The sequence below is a fragment of the Sapajus apella genome, unplaced genomic scaffold (genome assembly GCF_009761245.1).
Source record: "Sapajus apella isolate SASKATOON/1434 unplaced genomic scaffold, GSC_monkey_1.0 scaffold84, whole genome shotgun sequence".
NCBI lineage: Eukaryota > Metazoa > Chordata > Mammalia > Primates > Cebidae > Sapajus > Sapajus apella.
In genome coordinates this window covers 2765806-2779874 of record NW_022437024.1, presented here as the reverse complement: position 1 = coordinate 2779874, position 14069 = coordinate 2765806, and positions in this window count along the sequence as shown.

The window sequence follows — 14069 nt, the reverse complement described above, 5'->3', positions numbered from 1 at the left end:
TACAAATTAGCCAGCCGTGGTGGCACCCCTACCTGTAGTCCCAGCTATTCTGGAGGCTGAGGGGGGAGGATTGTATGACCCTGGCAGTGGGAGGCTGCAGTGAGCCAAGATCTTGCCATTGCACTCCAGCCTGGGTGACAGAGTGAGATCCTTTCTCAAAACAGAAAAAAAAAAAAAAAGAAAATTGATGTTCTGTTACAAAAGAAGAAGTGACAGAGGACAATTAGTAATTTTCACAACAATTACTAAAAAAAAAAATTAGCAATAATAATAATCTTGACATAGAGACTATGGCTAAAACCCTCATGTCTGAAATCGGTCCTGAGGCAGTAGCTAGTATTTATGACTTACCTTTCTTTTTACCTAGACTGTGTTCTTTGCCTTCCTGCAACACTTAAGCTTGTATGATTCTACTCCTCTTCCTTCTCCTCCCTCACCTACTCACCCCACCCCGAGCAGAGTGACTGGTACCTTTAACTCTGAGGGTGATGAATTATTTGTGATACTTCCAAATAGGTCTCAGTATTGTTCATTTCTCCTATGTAATCAAGATTTATAATACAGCTAAAGTCATCACATCTTTTTTGTTTCTTACTCTGATGGCATATAGAGCCTGAAATAGCTAGGTGGCAGTTTCTACTTCAAATTTATTTCCGCTGTTATCACATTCCACCTTTCTCTTGGGTACTGAGAATTGAGAGCTGAAAAGCCTGTGGTTACATATTGAGGAGACAAAAATTCTGAAAACAGATTATTAGATGCAATCATGAGCAGTGCCCCTCCCAAGTACACTGCTAGTTTCCTGGAATCTTATCCCTTACCATGGGAGGAAAAGTATCATTGTTGGTCACTAGTTCAGAACATATATCACATTCTTCAAGACAGAGCTGTAACTTTGCAAAATGAGGTTCCCAATCTGATACCCTGGTTGAGTTTTCAATAAAATGTTCCAGTTTCTTACATGGCTGACTTGTAAGCACAAAAGAATGTAATAACAAGAAATACTGTGGTCTTCAGCTTCATTTCTTATACTATGAAGAGTGGTTTAAGGCAATGTCAGAGTGGTGTATAACACATTCAGTAAGTTCATACATGATGGCACTGTAACCATGAAGACAAATACACAGCTAGAGAGAGTCTAAATGAAGACAAAATAGTGTCCTCCACAAGTCAAGGGGAGCCAGTGAAACTGACTTGCAGTCAGATGGATGACCTTTCTGTAAATTCTGGATGGGCTTTCTGTTCACTGGTCAGGTGTGCTTTGCCAATTTAAACTTCCTCAATGCTAGCATATAAGTTAGTATTAATGAAATGAAGACCAGATGATAAACTCCTGATAGCCACCTTCACTACCAGCTTGCTACTTTGAGCAAGAACCAGACCAAGGATGATTGACAACCACAATGTAGATCATACCATCCAACTACTTAGCCATCATGTTTTAAGCAGGGAGTATGTGAACTCAGGTTGAGTTCAGAATCTGATTGGGTCAATGGTGCAACCAATTCATATTAGAGTTACAACTATTATATGATAGTTTGAGGACCTTATTCTGGCTAATGAAAATAGTGGTGTCCTGGGTCCTATAGACTTTGCATGTTAGATTACAGTCAGTATCAGTAAGTCCACAAAAATTTTGCTATTTTCTTTCTCTCAGTGTGTGATATTATATAATCTTTTCTATGGGGTTCCTCATCTCTCATTCATTTAAATATTCCACATTTATAAAGGCATTTAAGTCACAGAACTGTCTAAGAGCCTGCCATTCCACTGTGGTGATTTAAGCACTCTTCATTAAGCTAAGTGTTTTCTGAAATACATATTAAACAACACCTTGATAAGCTAGTTCCATTTTTTTCCTGTGAATTCCATTGTCCCAAAGCCAATACCATTGCTATGTGGAGTAAGGTGTCCTTTGGCAGGATTCAGATTACCCTGCTTAATTATCTGCTGCTTTTTCTTTTAACCTCTGTAACTCCTGTGCCTGGATCACTCACTGTACCCATTTTATTTCCTTAAATACTTGCTGCTTGGGCCAGGTCAACCTCAAATCTTCCTAATACTATAGTTAACAATAATTCTATTATAGTTTCTGCCTCTATACATGTTGGTATAGAAAACTAGCTTTTTCTTTTCTTTTCTTTTCTTTTTTATTTTTTATTTTTATTTTTGAGACAGGGTCTCACTCTGTCACCCAGGCTTGAGTACAGTGGCACAATCAGGGCTCACTGCAGCCTCAACCTCACAGGCTCTAGTGATCCTCCCACCTCAGCCTCCCAAACAGCTGGGGTTACAGGTGCATGCCATCATGTCTGGCTAATTTTTGTAGTTTTTGTAGAGATGAGGTTTTGCCATGTTGACCAGGCTGGTCTGGAACCCCTGAGCTCAAGCAATCTGCCTATCTTGGCCTCCCAAAGTGCTAGGATTACTGGTGTGAGCCACCACACCCAGCCTGGCTTTACATTTCTATTCCCAAAATGTGTTCTAAGGACCACGTGCGTAAGAATTCCCTAGAAGATCTGGATGAAAATGCAGTCTCCTTAGCTAATCTCAGTTCTATAGAATTAGAGTATCTGAGTGTAAGGCAAGGAATTTTCATTTTAATTAGTTTATTAGATAAGTCTTATGTACAGTAAGAACCATTGTCTGGATTGCTTCTTTTATCAATAAATTCCTAATAGCTGGAGACACAGGTGAATAATTGAACCCTGATGGATGAATCTGGTAGGGCAGCGAAAGAACTCTTATAATATTCCTTCCTGTATTCCCTTTTGCTCTGGGCTGTTTGTCCCCGCCGCCAAATTAATAGGTTGATATCTAAACCCCAATGTGATGGTACTTGGAGGTGGGGCCTTTGGAAGGTAATTAGATCATGAATGTGGAGCGCTCAAGAACTGGATTAGTACCCTTATTTAAAAAACAAAAAAGGCCAGAAAGCTAGCCTACCCTTTTTCTGACATGTGAAGATGCAACAAGGAGGCACTTGTCTGCAGCTAGAAGAGGACCCTTACCAGAATCTCTTTGGTGCTGGCACTTTGATCTAAGGCTTCTAGCCCTCAGAACTGTGAGGAATAAGTTTCTGTTATTTATATCCAGTCTGTGATATTTTATTATAACAGCCCACACTGCCTAAGACATGTTTCAAAATAAACTAGGTAAAGAAAATAAGACAAAAACTGTTAATGTACTTATTCAAAATCACGAAGTAGGAAGAGCCGAGCCAAGATTCACACTGAGACCTTGTTACCACTACTGCCCTCTTAAACACTGTTCAATTCAGAGACATAGGGTCTTAAGATAGATAGGGGAGGCCGGGCGCAGTGGCTCAAGCCTGTAATCCCAGCACTTTGGGAGGCCGAGGAGGGTGGATCATGAGGTTAAGAGATGGAGACCATCCTGGTCAACATGGTGAAACCCCATCTCTATTAAAAATACAAAAAATTAGCTGGGCATGGTGGCGCATGCCTGTAATCCCAGCTACTCAGGAGGCTGAGGCAGGAGAATTGCCTGAACCCAGGAGACGGAGGTTGCGGTGAGCCAAGATCGCGCCATTGCACTCCAGCCTGGGTAACAAGAGCGAAACTCCATCTCAAAAAAAAAAAAAAAAAAAAAAAGGGGGAATAAATACCTCGAGACATGTAACTAGGTTTTACTTGAGTGGAACAGCAAAAGGAACTTTTGCATGTGTTACAAACATAAATACATGTAAAAAGAGTATCCCTATGTATTTGTGGGGAGGGGTGCAATGTGGGAATTGTATGAGAATCTAACCTGCTTCAAATCCCATTCACATTTTAAGAAACTCGGCTAAAAGTGTTCCCATTAAAGGAAACTGGGATTTATCTGGTTAAAAGGAAATCAAAGGTGTTTGAAATCTTGCCAACAAATTAAGAGAAAATTCTCAGTGAAAGCAATTTTAAATGACCTACAAGTGCTGCCTGGCTTGGGATTCCCATAACCCACAAAAATGTAGCAGAAGTAACTAAGATATACATAAAAGTCTAAAGAATAAATAAATTTGAACTATTTTTTTCCATGCTTTACCCTGGTACTCTCTCTTATTAAGAAAAATTATCCAGGCTGAGCGTGGTGGCTCACGCCTGTAATCCCAGCACTTTGGGAGGCTGAAGTGGGCAGATCACTTGAGGTCAGGGGTTTGAGATGAGCCTGACCAACATGGCAAAACCCTGTCTCTATTAAAAATACAAAAATTAGCCGGGCATGGTGGTACGCGCCTGTAATCCCAGCTACTCAGGAGACCGAGGCAGGAGAACCACTTGAAAACAGGAGGCAGAGGTTGCATTGAGCTGAGATTGCACCACTGCACTCCAGCCTGGGTGACAGAGCCCGACTACAGAAAATTTAAAAAAAAAAAAAAAAAAGTACAATTACGGCTGGGCACACTGGTTCACACGTGTAATCTTGGCACTTTGGGAGGCCGAGGCGGGAGGATCACCTGAGGTAAGGAGTTCGAGGGCAGCCCGGCCAACATAGTGAAACCCCATCTCTACTGAAAATAGAAAAGTCTGCTGGATGTGGTGGCGTGCGCCTGTAATCCCAGCTACTTGGGAGGCTGAAGCAGGAGAATCCCTTGAAACCAGAAGGTGGAGGTTATAGCAAGCCGAGATCAGACCACTGCACTCCAGCCTGGGTGACAGAGCAAGACTCTGTCTAAAAAAAAAAGCACAATTAAATTATTTTTACTGTAGTCACCCTGCTGTGCAGCAAATACTTATTCTTTCTAGCTATTCTTTGTACCCGTTAGCCATTCTCACACACCCCACCCCTGCTCCTCTACCCTTCCCAGCCTCTAGCAGTCATCCTTCCACTCTCTATCTCCATGATTTCAATTTTTTTAATATTTATTTATTTATTGAGATGGAGCCTCCCTCTTGTTGCTCAGGCTGGAGTCCAATGGCAGGATCTCGACTCACTGCAACCCCTGCCTCCCGGGTTCAAGCAATTCTCCTGCCTCAGCCTCCTGAGTAGCTGGGATTATAGGTGCTTGCCACCATGCCTGGCTAATTTTTGTATTTTTAGTAGACACAGGGTTTCACCATGTTGGCCAGGCTGGGCTTCAACTCCTGACCTCAAGTGATCCACCCACCTCAACCTCCCAAAGTGCTGGGATTACAGGCAAGAGCCACCACGCCCAGCTGCATCCGTGTTATAGTTTCATTGTAGAGACCTTTCACTTCTTTAAGTTAATTTAGATATTTTACTATGTTTGTAGCTATTTTAAACAACATTACTTTCTTGATTTCTTTTTCGGATTGTTCACTGTTAGCATGTAGGAATGCTACTAATTTTCATTTGTTGATTTTGTATCCTGCTGAATTCATCAGTTCCAATAGATTTTAGTGGAGTCTTTAGGTTTTTCTGAATATAAGATCATATCTTCTGAAAATAAGGATAATGTGACTTCTTCCTTTCCAATTTGGATACCCTTTATTTCTTTCTCTTGTCTGATTGCTCTAGACAGAACTTCCAGTTCTATGCAGAATAACTGGTGAAAGTGGACATCTTTGCTGAATTCCAGATCTTAGAGGAAAATCTTTCAGTTTTTCCCAATTCAGTATGATATTAGCCATGGGTCTGTCATACATGGCTTTTATTATGTTGAGATATGTTCCTTCTATATGCAGTTTTCTGAGGGTTTTTATCACCAAGTTATGTTGAATTTTATCAGATGCTTTTTCCACATCAATTGAACTGATCATATGTTTTTTAGCCTTCATTCTGTTGATATGATGTATCACATTGGTTGGTTTGTGTATGTTAAAACATCCTTGCATCCCTGAGATAAAACCCAGTTGGTAGTGATGAATAATGTTCTTTAATTATTATTTTGAGATGGTGTCTCACTCTGTTATCCAGGCTGGAGTCCAGTGGCATGATCCTGGCTCACTACAACCTCTGCCTTCCAGATGCAATCAATTCTGCCTCAGGCTCCCAAGTAGCTGGGATTACAGGCGCCTGCCACCATGCCCAGCTAATTTTTGTATTTTTAGTAGAGTCAGGTTTCACCATGTGGGCCAGGCTGATCTGGAACTCCTGACCTCAGGTGATCCACCCACCTCAGTCTCCCAAAGTTCTGGGATTACAGATGTGAGCCACTGTGCCTGGACTTGAATGTATTTTTTTTCTTTTTTTTTTTTTTTATTGCATTTTATGTTTTGGGGTACATGTGAAGAACATGCAAGATTGTTGCATAGGTACACACATGGCAGTGTGATTTGCTGCCCTCCTCCCCTTCACCTATATCTGGCATTTCTCCCCATGCTATCTCTCCCACCTTCCCACCCCCCAAATGTATTTTTTATGCTAGTATTTTGCTGAGGATTTTTTGCATCAATATTCATTTGCGATATTTGCCTTGTAGTTTTCTCCCTTCTTCCTTCCCTTCTTCCTTCCTTCCTTCCTTTCTTTTCTTTTTCTTTGTCTGATTATGTTATCCAGGTAATACTGGCCTCATAGAATGAGTTTGGAAGCATTCCCTCCTCTATTTTTTGGAATAGTTTGAGTAGAATTGGTATCAGTTCCTCCTTAAATGTTTGGTATAATTCAGCAGTAAAGCCATCTAGTCCCAGACTCTGCTGGAAGACTTTTTTTTTTTTTGAGATGGAGTCTCTGTCGCCTGGACTGGAGTGCAGTAGTGCAATCTCAGCTCACTGGAACCTCCATCTTCTGGGTTCAAGCAATTCTCCTGCCTCAGCCTCCTGAGTAGCTAGGATTACAGATGCCCACCACTATACCCAGCTAAATTTTTGTATTTTTTTTTTAGTAGAGACGGGGTTTCACCGTGTTGGCCAGGCTAGTCTCAAACTGTTAACCTCGTGATTCACCCGCCTCGGCCTCCCAAAGTGCTGGGATTACAGGCATGAGCCACTGCGCCTGGCTGCTGGGAGACTTTTAATTATGGTTTCAATCTTGTTCCTTGTTATTATTAGTTATGGACATGTTAACAATAGTGAGTCTTCCAATCCATAAAGATGGAATATTTTTCCATTTTTTGGTCTGTCCGTCCTTCCTTCCTTCCTTCCTTCCTTCCTCCCTCCCTCCCTCCCTCCCTCCATCCCTCCCTCTCTCCCTCTCTCCCTCTCTTTCTGTCTTTCTCTCTTTCTTTTTCTTTCTCTCTCTCTTCTTTCTTTCTTTCTTTCTTTTTGTCTCACTATGTCACCCAGGCTGGAGTGCAGTGGTGCCATTTTGGCTCACTGCAAACTGCCTCCCAGAGTCAAGCGATTCTCCTACCTCAGCTTCCTGAGTAGCTGGGATTACAGGTCTGCACCACCACGCCCGGCTAATTTTTGTATTTTTAGTAGAGACGGGGTTTCACCACGCTGGCCAGACTGGTCTCAAACTCCTGACCTCATGATCCTCAGCCTCCCAAAATTGCTGGTATTACAGGTGTGAGCCACCGCACCTGGCCTTTGGTGTAGTTTTTAGTCTCTTGCATCAATGTTTTATAGTTTTGGATTTCTTCATGGTTCAATCTTGTTAGATTTTATGTGTTTGTGGCAGTTTCTAATAAATATTGTTTTTGTTAACGTTGTTGAAGATTAGATGGCCATAGGTGTGTGGCCTTATGTCTGAATTCTGTATTCTGTTCCATTGGTCTATGCACCTGTTTTTGTTCCAGTATCATGCTGTTTTGGTTACTATAGCCCTGCAGAATAGTCTGAAGTCAGATAACGTGATGTGTCCAGCTTTGTTCTTTTTAAGATCGCCTTGACTATTTGGACCTTTTTTGGTCCCATGAGAATTTTGAGGTAATTTTTTCTAGTTCTGTGAAGAACGTCTTTAGCAGTTCTGTACTGAATCTGTAAATGGTTTGGGACAGTATAGCCATTTTAATGATATTGATTTTTCCTATACATGAGCATGAAATGTTTTTCCATTTGTTAGTGTCGACTCTGATTTATATAAGCAGGGTTTTGTAATTCTCATTGTAGATATCTTTCACCTCCTGGTGAACTGTATTCCTAGGTATTTTATCCTTTTTCTGGCAATTGTGAATGGAATTGCCTTCCTGGTTTGGCCTCTTGGCTTGGTTGTTGGTGGTGTATAGTAATGCTGGTGATTTTTGTACATTGATTTTATATTCCAAAATTTTGCTCAAGTTTTTAATCAGCTCAAGGACCTTTGGGCTGAGACTATAGAGTTTTCTAGATATAGAATCATGTCACCTACAAACAAAAATAGTTTGACTTCCTCTCTTCCTATTTGGATGCTGTTTATTTCTTTCTCTTGCCTGATTGCTGAAGCTAAGACTTCCAATACTATGTTGAGTAGGAATGATGAGAGAGGGCATCCTTGTCTTGTGCCAGTTTTCAAGGGGAATGCTTCCAGCTTTTGTTCATTCACCGTGATATTGGCTGTGGATTTTCTATAGATGGCTCTTATTATTTTTACATATATTCCTTCAATACCTATTTTATTGAGAGTTTTTAACATGAGGGGTTATTCAATTTTATTGTACACTTTCCTGCATCTATTGAGATAATCATGTGGATTTGTCTTTAGTCCTGTTTATGTGATGAATCACATTTATTGATTTGTATATGTTGAACCAACCATGCATCCCAGGGATGAAGCCTACATGATTGTGGTGAATTCGCTTTTTAATATGCTACTGGATTCAGTTTGCAAGTACTTGTTGAGGATGTTTGCATCAATCTTCACCAAGGATATTGGCCTCAAGTTTTCATTTTTTGTTGTGACTCTGATGGTTTTTGTTGTTGTTTGTTATTTGCTTTTATTCTGCCAGGTTTTGATAGCAGGAGAATGCTGGCCTCCTAGAAAGAGTTGGGAAGGAGTTCCTTCTCATCAATTTATTATTTTTTATTTTTAAAAGACAGGGTTTCACCATGTTGGCCAGGCTGGTCTTGAACTCCTGACCTCAGGTGATCCGCCCTCCTCACCCTCCCAAAGTGCTGAGATTACAGGCATGAGCCACCACGCCTGGCCTCTTCCCCTTAATTTTTTGGAATTGTTCTGTAGGAATGTTCTTTGTATATCTAGTAGAATTTGTCTGTGAATCCATCAGGCTTTTTTTGGTTGGTAGACGATTTATTACTGATTCAGTTTTGGAGCTTATTATGGGTCTGTTAAGGGAATCAATTTCTTTCAGGTTCAGTCTTGGGTGGGTGTATGTGTTCAAGAATTTATTCATCTCTTTTAAGTTTTTTTTTTTTTTTTTTTTAAGAGATGGGGTTTCACCTTGTTGGTCAGGCTGCTTTCGAACTCCTGACCTCAGGTGATCCACCTGCCTTGGCCTCCCAAAGTGCTGGGATTACAGGCATGAGCCACCACGCCCAGCCTCATCTCTTCTAAGTTTTCCAGTTTGTGTGCATAGAGGCATTTGTAGTCATTTCTAATAAATATTTTTATTTCTGTGGGGTCAGTGATAATATCACTTTGTCATTTCTAATTGTGTTTATTTTAATCATTTGTTTTCTAGGGAGCTATAATGGTTAATACTGAGTGTTAACCAACTTGATTGGATTGAGGGAAACAAGGTATTAATCCTGGGCATGTCTATGTGGGTGCGGCAAAAAGAGATTAACATTTGAGTCAGTGGGCTGGGGAAGGGAGATCCACCCTTAATCTGGTTGACACAATCTAATCAGCTGCCAGCAAATATAAAGCAGGCAGAAAAACGTAAAAAGGAGTGATGGGCTTAGTCTCCCAGCCTACATCTCTCTCCCATGCTGGATGCTTCCTGCCTTCGAACATTGGACTCTAGGTTCTTCAGTTCTGGAATTGGACTGACTTTCCTTGTTCCTCAGCTTGTAGACAACCTATTGTGGGACCTTGTGATTGTAAGTTAATACTTAATAAATTCCCCCAGTAGAAAATACATATATATATATATATATACACACATACACACACACATATCCTATTAGTTCTGTCCAAGAGAACCCAGACTAATATAGATTTTGGTACCAGGGGTAGTTCTAGAGGAGCAGAATATTAAGGATGGAGTTCTTTTGTTGGTTTGGGGGTTTCTGGAGTTGGCTACTTAAGATGATTAGACCCCAAAATGCTAAGAACTCTATTTCTAACAGCATGGAGAACACTGATAGTACTTGGTGGAAACTCTTTAGAGAGTTATATAAAATAAATGCATTTGACTCTTCTGATTCATTCTTGTGAGAGGCAAGGAGTTTTATGACCCCTGTACATAATACCTTTGACTATATGCATAGAACCAAGGAACATAATGAAGCTGGTTGGTTGCTGCTAAGTTCGGTGGACAAAGTGATGAAAGAAATTGATGAATTCAGGGATTCTGTCTCAGTTTCTGCTGAATGTTGCCCTGAGTGAGAGTCTTATCTCCTGTAGAGAAAGAGCTGAAATTGTGTAAAAACAGACAAAAGCTCTTATGATGCAAGCGAGAGGCTGAACTGCAACAAAAGATGCATGCACCGCCTCACCAGATGTCTACTGTTAAAGTGAGGGCATTGATTGGAAAAGAATGAGATCCTGAAACATGGAATGGGGGTGTGTGGGAGGACTCTGATGAAGCTGCGGACACTGAGTTTGTAAACTCCGATGAAACTTTTTTGCCAGAAGAAATAGCTTCTCGATCCCCAGTAGTGGCAACATCCTCTCACTGACCCAGGCTGCCATCAGTCTTTCCACCTTTGTCTGAGGAAATAAACCTTTCATTTCCTGAGGCAACAGTGATGGCCTCCTTTGAGGCAGCTGCCAGGCAAGATAATGTTGATTCTCCTCAGAAGCCACCTCTAGCACCTCTGTTTGCTTCCAGAACTATAACTAGACTAAAGTCCTGGCAGGACCTTAGAGGTGAGGTTGACAGTGTGACCCATCAGGAGGTGTACTACACTCAAAAAGAACTGTTTGAGTTCTCTAATTTACATAAATAGCAACCTGGAGAGCAGGCATGGGAATGAATTTTTCTTTTTTTTTTTAAGAAAGTCTCACTCTGTCACCCAGGCCAGAGTGCAATTGCACAATCTCAGTTCAATGACACCTACACCTCCCTCTGCCTCCTAGATTCAAGCATTTCTCCCCCAGCCTCCTGAGTATCTGGGATTACAGACATGTGCCATGAAGCCAGACTAATTTTGATATTTTTAGTAGAGATGGGGTTTCACCATGTTGGCCAGGCTGGTCTTGAACTCCTGATGTAAGGTGAAATGCCCACCTCAGCCTCCCCAAATGCTGGGATTACAGGTATGAGCCACCATGCCTGGCTGGGAATCAATATTAAGTGTAGGGGGTAATGGTGGAAGGAACATAGAGTTGGATCAAGCTGAATTTATTGATTTGGGCCCAATTAAGTATGGACCCTGCATTTAATGTTGCAACTTAGGAAGTTAAAAAAGGTTCTAATAGTTTGTTTGCTTGGTTAGCAGAAATATGGTTTAAAAGATGGCCCACTGTGAGCAAGCTGGAAATGCCCGATGCCCCTTGGTTTAATGTAGAGGAAGGAATCTAAAAGCTTAGGGAGTTTGTGTTGGTGGAGTGGATTAGTCACCTTAGACCAGCTCATTCTAGCTGGGAGGGTCCAGAAGATATACCCTTGACCAATGCCTTGCAAAATAGATTTGTGAGGGCAGCACCTGCACCTTTGAAGAGACCTGGAATTGCTCCTTTCTGTATGTCAATCTAACGGTGGCAGCCTCAGTCTCTCGACTACAAAATTTAAATACAATCGGAACAATTCGATCCTGAGGTGGCAGGGGCTAAGTGGTGGCATTCAACCATCAAAGGCAAGATGGGTGTAGCTACCATAAAGGAAAGTGGATGCAAAGTGGCAATCAGAATAGACTGACTCCAGTAGAGCTCTGGCATTGGCTAATTAATCTCGGTGTTCCTAGAAGTGAAATTGATAGGAAGCCTACTGCATTCCTACTTAAATTATGCAAATAGGAAACTTTCAGGTGGAAGGGACAAGACTAATTTAAATTTAAAAAAAACAGAAAATATGTCCCCTCAATCAATTTTCAGACTTGAGCCAGTTTACAGACTCAGAACGCCTCAAATGAAGGGGAGTCCAGGTCCTCTTGAAGAAGGATCCCACTACATTACTGACAATCTATGCAGTGAATCTTTCTTCCTTCCTTCCCCAAGGAGACCTCTGGCCTTTTACCAGGGTAACTGCACTGGGAAATGAAAATGATTAGACATTTCAGGGATTACTAGACATTGGCTCTGAACCGACCGACATCGAACGCAAGGGATCCAAAGTATCACTGTGGTCCTCCAGTTAAAGTAGGGGCTTATGGAGGTAAGGTAATTAATAGGGTTTTAGCTCAGGTCTGACTTACCATGGGTCCAGTTGGTCCCAGACTCATTCTGTGGTCATTTCCCCAGTGCCAGAATGCATAATTGGCATAGACATACTTAGCAGCTGGCAGGGTCCCCATATTGGCTCCCTGACTGATCAGGTGAGGGCTACTATGGCAGGATAGACAAAATGGATGTTATTAGAGCTGCCTCTACCTAGAAAAATAGCAAATCAAAACAATATCTCATTCCTGGAGGGATTGTGGAGATTAGTGCCACCATCAAGGACTTCAAAGATGCATGGGTGGTGATTCCCACCACATCCCTGTTCAACTCTCCCATTTGGCCTGTGCAGAAGACAGCTGGATCTTGGAGAATGACAGTGGACTATCATAAGCTTAAGCAAGTGGTGACTCCAATTGCAGCTGCTGTACGAGATGCGGTTTCATTGCTTGAGCAAATTAACACATAACCTGTTACCGGTGTGTGTCCATTGACTTGGCAAATGCCTTTCTCTCCATTCCTTTCCATAAGGACCACCAGAAGCAATTTGCCTTCATCTGGCAAGGCCAGTAATATACCTTTACTGTCATACCTCAGGGGTTTATCGGCTCTCTGGCTTTGTGTCATAATTTTATTCGGAGAGACCTTGATTGCTTTTCACCTCTGCAAGCTATCACACTGATCTATTACATTGATGACATTATGCTGATTGGATCCAGTAAGCAAGAGGTAGCAAACTCACTGGACTTATTGGTGAGACATTTGCATGCCAGAGGATGAGAAATAAATCTGTCTAAAAATCAGGGATCTTCTACTACCTCAGTAGAATTTCTAGGAGTCCAGTGATGTGGGGTCTGTCAAGATATTCCTTCTAAGATAAAGGAGAAGTTGCTGCATTTGGCCCCTCCTACTACCAAGAAAGAGGCACAACATGTAATGGGCCAATTTGGATTTTGGAGGCAACGCATTCCTCATTTGAGTATGTTACTGCAGCCTATTTATTGAGTGACATGAAAGGCTGTCATCTTTGAATGGGACTCAGAAGAGGAGAAGGCTCTGGAATAGGTCCAGGCTGCTGTGCAAGCTGCTCTGCCATTTGGGCCATATGACCCACCAGATGCAATGGTGCTTGAGGTGTCAGTGGCAGATAGGGATGCTGTTTGAAGTCCTTGGCAAGCTCCCATAGGCCTGAGGCCTCTAAGATTTTGGAGCAAAGCCCTGCCATCTTCTGCAGATAATTACTCTTTTTTTTTTTTTTTTTTTTGAGACGGAGTTTTGCTCTTGTTACCCAGGCTGGAGTGCAATGGCGCGATCTCGGCTCACCGCAATCTCTGTCTCCTGGGTTCAGGCAATTCTCCTGCCTCAGCCTCCTGAGTACCTGGGATTACAGGCACGTGCCACCATGCCCAGCTAATTTTTTGTATTTTTAGTAGAGACGGGGTTTCACCATGTTGACCAGGATGGTCTCGATCTCTTGACCTCGTGATCCACCCACCTCGGCCTCCCAAAGTGCTGGGATTACAGGCTTGAGCCACCGCGCCCGGCCCAATTACTCTTTTTTTAAGAGACAACTCTTGGCCTGTTTCTGGGCTTTGGTGGAAACAAAAGTTTGATAGTGATCATAAAGTCACCATGCTATCTGAGCTGCCTATCATGAACTGGGTGCTTTCTGACCCATAAAGTGGGTCGTGCACAGCAGCATTCCATCATCAAGTGGAAGTGGTACATACGTGATTGGGTTCAAGTAGGTCCTGAAAGCACAAGTAAGTTATATGAGGAAGTGGCTCAAATGTCCATGGTCTCCACTC